The sequence below is a fragment of the Aedes albopictus genome, chromosome 2 (assembly GCF_035046485.1).
Source record: "Aedes albopictus strain Foshan chromosome 2, AalbF5, whole genome shotgun sequence".
NCBI classification, from domain to species: domain Eukaryota; kingdom Metazoa; phylum Arthropoda; class Insecta; order Diptera; family Culicidae; genus Aedes; species Aedes albopictus.
Genome location: NC_085137.1, coordinates 139,982,819 through 139,988,815, shown reverse-complemented (window position 1 = coordinate 139,988,815; position 5,997 = coordinate 139,982,819).

The following is a 5,997-nucleotide window of genomic DNA, read 5'->3' as shown; positions in this document are numbered from 1 at the left end:
TCAAGGATTCCTTCAGGAATTCCTTCAAGGATTCCTTCAGGAATTCCTTCAAGGATTCCTTCAGGAATTCCTTCAAGGATTCCTTCAGGAATTCCTTCAAGGATTCCTTCAGGAATTCCTTCAAGGATTCCTTCAGGAATTCCTTCAAGGATTCCTTCAGGAATTCCTTCAAGGATTCCTTCAGGAATTCCTTCAAGGATTCCTTCAGGAATTCCTTCAAGGATTCCTTCAGGAATTCCTTCAAGGATTCCTTCAGGAATTCCTTCAAGGATTCCTTCAGGAATTCCTTCAAGGATTCCTTCAGGAATTCCTTCAAGGATTCCTTCAGGAATTCCTTCAAGGATTCCTTCAGGAATTCCTTCAAGGATTCCTTCAGGAATTCCTTCAAGGATTCCTTCAGGAATTCCTTCAAGGATTCCTTCAGGAATTCCTTCAAGGATTCCTTCAGGAATTCCTTCAAGGATTCCTTCAGGAATTCCTTCAAGGATTCCTTCAGGAATTCCTTCAAGGATTCCTTCAGGAATTCCTTCAAGGATTCCTTCAGGAATTCCTTCAGGAATTCCTTCAAGGATTCCTTCAGGAATTCCTTCAAGGATTCCTTCAGGAATTCCTTCAAGGATTCCTTCAGGAATTCCTTCAAGGATTCCTTCAGGAATTCCTTCAAGGATTCCTTCAGGAATTCCTTCAAGGATTCCTTCAGGAATTCCTTCAAGGATTCCTTCAGGAATTCCTTCAAGGATTCCTTCAGGAATTCCTTCAAGGATTCCTTCAGGAATTCCTTCAAGGATTCCTTCAGGAATTCCTTCAAGGATTCCTTCAGGAATTGCTTCAAGGATTCCTTCAGGAATTCCTTCAAGGATTCCTTCAGGAATTCCTTCAAGGATTCCTTCAGGAATTCCTTCAAGGATTCCTTCAGGAATTCCTTCAAGGATTCCTTCAGGAATTCCTTCAAGGATTCCTTCAGGAATTCCTTCAAGGATTCCTTCAGGAATTCCTTCAAGGATTCCTTCAGGAATTCCTTCAAGGATTCCTTCAGGAATTCCTTCAAGGATTCCTTCAGGAATTCCTTCAAGGATTCCTTCAGGAATTCCTTCAAGGATTCCTTCAGGAATTCCTTCAAGGATTCCTTCAGGAATTCCGTCAAGGATTCCTTCAGGAATTTCGTCAAGGATTGCTTCAGGAATTCCGTCAAGGATTCCTTCAGGAATTCCGTCAAGGATTCCTTCAGGAATTCCGTCAAGGATTCCTTCAGGAATTCCGTCAAGGATTCCTTCAGGAATTCCGTCAAAGATTCCTTCAGGAATTCCGTCAAAGATTCCTTCAGGAATTCCGTCAAGGATTCCTTCAGGAATTCCGTCAAGGATTCCTTCAGGAATTCCGTCAAGGATTCCTTCAGGAATTCCGTCAAGGATTCCTTCAGGAATTCCGTCAAGGATTCCTTCAGGAATTCCGTCAAAGATTCCTTCAGGAATTCCTTCAAGGATTCCTTCAGAAATTCCTTCAGAATTCAAGAATTCCTTCAAGGATTTCTTCAGAAGTTCCTTCAAGGATTTCTTCAGGAATTCCTTCAAGGATTTCTTCAGGAATTCCTTCAAGGATTTCTTCAGGAATTCCTTCAAGGATTCCTTCCGGAATTCCTTCAAGGATTCCTTCAGGAATTCCGTTAAGGATTTTTTCAGGAATTCCGTCAAGGATTCCTTCAGGAATTCCGTCAAGGATTCCTTCAGGAATTTCGTCAAGGATTGCTTCAGGAATTGCGTCAAGGATTCCTTCAGGAATTCCGTCAAGGATTCCTTCAGGAATTCCGTCAAGGATTCCTTTAGGAATTCCGTCAAGGATTTCTTCAGGAATTCCGTCAAAGATTCCTTCAGGAATTTCTTCAAGGATTCCTTCAGAAATTCCTTCAGAATTCAAGAATTCCTTCAAGGATTCCTTCAGAAGCTCCTTCAAGGATTTCTTCAGGAATTCCTTCAAGGATTCCTTCACGAATTCCTTCAAGGACTCCTTCAGGAATTCCTTCAAGTATTCCTTCAGGAATTCCTTCAAGGATTCCTTCAGGAATTCCTTCAAGGATTCCTTCAGGAATTCCTTCAAGGATTCCTTCAGGAATTGCTTCAAAGATTCCTTCAAGGATTGCTTCAGGATTTCCTGCAAGAATATCTTCAGGAATTTCTTGAAGGATTTCTTAAGGAATTCCTTCAAGGATTCCTTCAGGAATTCCTTCAAGGATTCCTTCAGGAATTCCGTCAAGGATTCCTTCAGGAATTTCGTCAAGGATTGCTTCAGGAATTCCGTCAAGGATTCCTTCAGGAATTCCGTCAAGGATTCCTTCAGGAATTCCTTCAAGGATTCCTTCAGGAATTCCTTCAAGGATTCCTTCAGGAATTCCTTCAAGGATTCCTTCAGGAATTCCTTCAAGGATTCCTTCAGGAATTCCTTCAAGGATTCCTTCAGGAATTCCTTCAAGGATTCCTTCAGGAATTCCTTCAAGGATTCCTTCAGGAATTCCTTCAAGGATTCCTTCAGGAATTCCTTCAAGGATTCCTTCAGGAATTCCTTCAAGGATTCCTTCAGGAATTCCTTCAAGGATTCCTTCAGGAATTCCTTCAAGGATTCCTTCAGGAATTCCCAACTAACAATTGCAAGTCGCAAACAAGCAAGCTTGCTGAATTGTTGCTTAATAATGGTAATGATAGCTGAACTAAAATTATGCTCTATACATTACTGTTTAAATGATTTTCCAATTGAGAAAATAGTCAATGTTCGACATTCGTCATCGGTATCAACAATGATAAATTAAAACACTTTTCAAAAGTTTAACAAGAAATTTATTCGACAAGCATTGATTCCTTAACAAAATAGTTTAACGAAACATTTGTCTGCATCTTATTAAGCTGATGTACCGATAAGCATATGCTCCTGAACAATGTGCTTTTCACTTGTCAAACAAACGCCTTCAGCCTGTCATAGTTTGATGGTAATAATGGTAATGATAGCTGAACTAAAATTATGCTCTATACATTACTGTTTAAATGATTTTCCAATTGAGAAAATAGTCAATGTTCGACATTCGTCATCGGTATCAACAATGATAAATTAAAACACTTTTCAAAAGTTTAACAAGAAATTTATTCGACAAGCATTGATTCCTTAACAAAATAGTTTAACAAAACATTTGTCTGCATCTTATTAAGCTGATGTACCGATAAGCATATGCTCCTGAACAATGTGCTTTTCACTTGTCAAACAAACGCCTTCAGCCTGTCATAGTTTGACTCGGAACTTTGTTCGGATTATGGGATAAATCATGGCTAAAACTGTTTAGACAACCAAGTTATCAATGAACCAAAATTTTAAACGAATCACATAAAATGAAACGGATTAGAATTATGTAGTTTAACATTGAGTGCCAAGAGACGTAATCAACGTAAAAATGAGGCATTTATTTATGATTATTAGTCTGTAACAAGATATATTGTACCTTGATTATTATACATTTTATCTTCCGCAGCAGTTCGATTATACGAGACGCTTGGATCGATGCATTTGACATTTCAGTGCTGTCGTGTTTACTAAATATTGTTCCCACAGTCACCTAGATAACCAAACAGCAATCAGAAACCGACAAATTTCAAGTATTCCTAAACATCCTCATGCACTATTTATTGAACATAATATCAAGATTCCATGACAAAAGCATAAATAAAAAAATCTTAACGGATCTTCGACTGAGCATGAGTAGATTACCTGAATAGATGCTGTGAATGCACCATGTCCAAGTCCATACCGACCTCACCGATATCGAATAAATATCGATATTTATTAATAAAAATAAAAAAACATTTTCATATCGCAATTAGTTCGTCTGGAAACAATATCTTCAATAAGGACCAACACTTTTTGGCCGCATTCGATACAAGTTTTCTCACCGTGCGATAAAAATACTGACAGCGAAATCAGAATGGAAAACACGTGTTTTGAGTTGAACAGCGGTTGAAGTATAAGGCGTTGTTCAGTTGATTACCACGTGCTGTGCTAATTCACCACTGCTGAACACAAGTTCAGGAGTGATCATTATTGAGTCACGGGAAGATTATGTTTTGCTTTGGGTGTTGCATCTCACCATCTCTAGGATGGCGCAGATAGGAAGGCATGCGGCTGGCAATCGACAGGTCTCGAGTTCTAATCCGGATTTAGGTAATTTTATATGTAATTCTTATTTCATAATAAGTGTTCTCAACATGAGAGCAAATAATTACTCTCGTGAGAGTTCAACATTTTTGCATTTTATTTATTTTCAGTCATTTTTGCCAAAGCTTAATAACAACTTTCTTGTACATTTGTAAAACGCTTTGAAAATCAAAAAAATAAGTTGGTGCACAACATGATGCTTTATAACTTCTCCGAATTTGTGTGAACAAAACTCGAACATAGGTTGTACGTGAAAATAATTCAAATGTTATTCAACATCATGCTGAATTAATTCGTCATAATGGTGCCTGTTAAATGAGTGATTGTTAGTTGGGTTCCTTCAAGGATTCCTTCAGGAATTCCTTCAAGGATTCCTTCAGGAATTCCTTCAAGGATTCCTTCAGGAATTCCTTCAAGGATTCCTTCAGGAATTCCTTCAAGGATTCCTTCAGGAATTCCTTCAAGGATTCCTTCAGGAATTCCTTCAAGGATTCCTTCAGGAATTCCTTCAAGGATTCCTTCAGGAATTCCTTCAAGGATTCCTTCAGGAATTCCTTCAAGGATTCCTTCAGGAATTCCTTCAAGGATTCCTTCAGGAATTGCTTCAAGGATTCCTTCAGGAATTCCTTCAAGGATTCCTTCAGGAATTCCTTCAAGGATTCCTTCAGGAATTCCTTCAAGGATTCCTTCAGGAATTCCTTCAAGGATTCCTTCAGGAATTCCTTCAAGGATTCCTTCAGGAATTCCTTCAAGGATTCCTTCAGGAATTCCTTCAAGGATTCCTTCAGGAATTCCTTCAAGGATTCCTTCAGGAATTCCTTCAAGGATTCCTTCAGGAATTCCGTCAAGGATTCCTTCAGGAATTTCGTCAAGGATTGCTTCAGGAATTCCGTCAAGGATTCCTTCAGGAATTCCGTCAAGGATTCCTTCAGGAATTCCGTCAAGGATTCCTTCAGGAATTCCGTCAAGGATTCCTTCAGGAATTCCGTCAAAGATTCCTTCAGGAATTCCGTCAAAGATTCCTTCAGGAATTCCGTCAAGGATTCCTTCAGGAATTCCGTCAAGGATTCCTTCAGGAATTCCGTCAAGGATTCCTTCAGGAATTCCGTCAAGGATTCCTTCAGGAATTCCGTCAAAGATTCCTTCAGGAATTCCTTCAAGGATTCCTTCAGAAATTCCTTCAGAATTCAAGAATTCCTTCAAGGATTCCTTCAGAAGTTCCTTCAAGGATTTCTTCAGGAATTCCTTCAAGGATTTCTTCAGGAATTCCATCAAGGATTTCTTCAGGAATTCCTTCAAGGATTCCTTCCGGAATTCCTTCAAGGATTCCTTCAGGAATTCCGTTAAGGATTTTTTCAGGAATTCCGTCAAGGATTCCTTCAGGAATTCCGTCAAGGATTCCTTCAGGAATTTCGTCAAGGATTGCTTCAGGAATTGCGTCAAGGATTCCTTCAGGAATTCCGTCAAGGATTCCTTCAGGAATTCCGTCAAGGATTCCTTTAGGAATTCCGTCAAGGATTTCTTCAGGAATTCCGTCAAAGATTCCTTCAGGAATTTCTTCAAGGATTCCTTCAGAAATTCCTTCAGAATTCAAGAATTCCTTCAAGGATTCCTTCAGAAGCTCCTTCAAGGATTTCTTCAGGAATTCCTTCAAGGATCCCTTCAGGAATTCCTTCAAGGATTCCTTCACGAATTCCTTCAAGGACTCCTTCAGGAATTCCTTCAAGTATTCCTTCAGGAATTCCTTCAAGGATTCCTTCAGGAATTCCTTCAAGGATTCCTTCAGGAATTCCTTCAAGGATTCCT